At 35.1% G+C, this 3,288-nt stretch overlaps 1 long non-coding RNA gene across 1 annotated transcript; it reads right to left on the reverse strand.

Moving 5' to 3' along the window:
• Positions 1–261: 261 nt before the first annotated feature.
• Positions 262–1,828, reverse strand: LOC122293975. The gene is made up of 2 exons (XR_006237423.1): positions 1,096–1,828; positions 262–948 (listed from the first exon to the last, which is right to left on the reverse strand). It is a non-coding gene; the product is annotated as an uncharacterized LOC122293975 (long non-coding RNA).
• Between the last annotated feature and the right edge of the window lie 1,460 nt (positions 1,829–3,288).

The following is a 3,288-nucleotide window of genomic DNA, read 5'->3' on the forward strand; positions in this document are numbered from 1 at the left end:
GATTTTCAATAATTGATTATGTTCAACAATTTACTTTTTTATATGTTAAATTTTTCTTTTTGATTGTGTATCAGCGGGTTATGATTTTGTTTTCCTGCCTTGATTCCTTATATTGCTTTTTTTTTAAAAATTTTTTTTTATAGGTAGTAGACAATTAGAACATGTATGACTTGCATTATATCTTGATTATTGTGTTTGGGATATTTAGCAAACTTGCCCCCACGATATATAATGCCAATGACAATATTGTGTTTCAAACCATTTATCTATCAACTTCCATGAGTAGTTTAAATCAAGATCAATAATAAATTAATAGACCTAGGAGAAAAACTAGTAAGATAGAGACAGAGACGGAGACATGACTAGAAAAAATCAACCAATGTCTGGGACTCAACAAACATTTTGGACCATGCAGCAATATTGACCATATATATGATAATCAACACTGCATGCAATTAACTAAAAGCAATTTCAATAACAAATAAATCAAGACTTTTTCGTAAAAAAAAAAAAGAGAAAGAAAAGTAATCTGCGGGCCCTGCATGTGGATCATATATATATAGAAAGTTGGTCACTTTCAAGGTTCAGCAACTGGTTTTTTATTTTCATTTTTTTAAAATTATTTGGTGGGTATCGGCAAATCCTGGGATGGGTAAATTTAGAAGAAAGGCGATTTGGTGGAATGAGGCAAATCTTTTTTCTCCATCTTTGGGGGCTTAAAGCGTGTTGAGGATAAAGAAATTGCACTTTAACCGACTCCTATACAAAAGGAAAGAGCACTGCATCAGTCTGCCACACGAGGAAAAAGCCAAAGGACTTGCACAGGCTGCTACACAAAAGGACAATGCCACCAGTGAAGCAAGATGCAGTAGCACCACTCCAAGGCAGAGCACTCCAGCACATTCGTATAACAAGAAAGGAATTCCATTAGGGTACGTGTCTTGTGATCTGAAATTCATGGTTTGATTGCTTTAAATATTGTCTATAAATACTGTCTGTAAAGCACTGTAAACGATAGAGAAAAACAATACAATACAAACAGAGGTTTCCTTTCTGACCTTTTGTAAAACAAGTTTTGGGCATGATTTTCCATACCTTAATAAAGAGGGACCCAGATAGATATATGTGTCCTTTGAAAGGGAGCCAAAAAGGTCTCCCCGAATGGCCATCTGATCTCTCAACCTGTAAAAAACATGCACCGCTAAAATCTACTCATCATGATCACCATCATCATCTTCTAAGTCACTTCAATCTAAAATGAATGAATTCTATAATTTTTGAGAAGGTGTTCTCCAGCTGGGATGAAACTACTAGCATCTTTCTGATGGTTATGTGGAACCGAAACCCTAAAAGGTGATGGGAAACTGCTAGAAGATGACTAGATGTGGTCTAAAAAACAGGATGTAAAGGAAAAACTAATAGAGAACATGATTAGACAAAAATAATGCTTTCCAGCTCTGATATTTGCCAAAAAGACGTCGCATTTCGCCTTTTAATTCATTTTGCAAGCAGAATAAGAATAAGAACAACTTCCAAAGGAGAATGTGTGAAGAACAACAGAAAATCAAGTCCAAAAGAAGAGAAAGAAATACGCAAGAACCGTGGCAGTGGAAGAAGCAGAGACGCGACTACTCAGATCTGGAAATCGAGTCCAACCCACGTAGACGGCGGCTCAAATCTGGAATGTGTGACGAACGGTGAGCGCAACAACCAGTTCAGTCCACGGCGGCGACCACAGACGGGATCGTTCAGAGAGTGAGACTCTTTGGGCTCAGCTCGAGCAACTCATCGAGGGGCTTGGTTTAAGTTTCCCTCCCATTTTTCTGCATATTTCAATTGATGTTTTTTTTTTTTTTTTAATTTTTTTTTAATAAAATATCAACTGACGTGGCGTGGCAGCCGATTCCGCGCCGGCTCCTCACCGGCTTCCAACCGCTAATCAGGTCAGATTAAAAAAAAATTAAAAAAAAAAAAGAAAAAGAAAAAAGGTTCTGCACAACTTCTCTGTTCTTGGATTTAAATGGATGAGTTTTTGCAAAATGACGACTTGAAATCCTACGTTCAGGTCTTGCCCATGCACTTTGTGAGAAACAATATAAATTAAAAATACTTATCCCATAAAGAAAAGGGTACTGATTGATTTTTTTTATTTAATGATTAAAGAAATGTCTTTTAATGATATTGTGATTTTAAAAAAATATATATTTAAAGGTATAAGAAATATATGGAAAAAAAAAATCAAATAACCTTTTCAACGGAGAGTCTTTGTGAACATGGCAGGGTCCGTGAGAAAAAAGTGACCGCACATATATATCTCAAAGAGTTTTGCTACATACAAGCACAATCGCGCATTATTTTATATAGATTTATTCATATTTAAAATTTAAATTAACACTGTTATCAATAAAATTTACTTTTTGACCAATTACATCACATTGATGTACAAATTAGTGCACAATTATGCTTACAACTATACTTTTCCTATCTCCAAACTCCCATCACCTATCCCCAAGAATATTGATTGTGGAATGGATTCACTACTGATTCGTTGGACTAAAGAGTGTTTTACATCATTATCTTCTATGCCAAAAATGTAAATTAATTTGATAAAGCTGTTTACGAATCCATATATCAGTCAAAGCTCCTCCATCTCAGTTTTGAAATTTGATGATTGTTGACTGACTTCATTACATTAATTTCTACGAGAAGAAGAAATTCATTTGAGGCATTTAATGAATTCCTTGTCTTTCAGCCGAAAGATAAGCACGTTGCCTAGACTTGTGGAAAATAAGTTCTAGGCTGAAGGAAAAATATGCCCTCTAGTCTATTTGCTACGCGTGTGAAAATAATTTATTTTCTATATGTTCCGATCCCATACAACCATGAAATTGAACATCATTTATTGATGACTTGAGAATGGCAGAAAGTTCACTCGATGACAGGTTGCTCGAGCGAATATCAAATAGATAGTTCACTTGTTCTTTACATCAAAGTCTACAGTTTCATAAAATATAGGTGAGAACACCACAATGAGATCTTACAATCTCAACAAATAAAATCATATATCAACGACAAAGAATTTCAAATGTGATGCATACAACATACCGGGACAAAGAATTTCAAATGCGATGCTTAATCATTCACCAATTGCCAAAATGGCAAACATAAAACTCATGTAGCCTGTAAAATTGAAATGTCAGAGACCTCGATCCTACTATTAATGCCAACTAATCTAATCGGCTCAAGATTTGCAAATGTTGGTGTAGGATACCAATTAGGGCGCTAATG

The sequence above is a fragment of the Carya illinoinensis genome, chromosome 14 (genome assembly GCF_018687715.1).
Source record: "Carya illinoinensis cultivar Pawnee chromosome 14, C.illinoinensisPawnee_v1, whole genome shotgun sequence".
In the NCBI taxonomy this organism is placed as follows: Eukaryota; Viridiplantae; Streptophyta; class Magnoliopsida; order Fagales; family Juglandaceae; genus Carya; species Carya illinoinensis.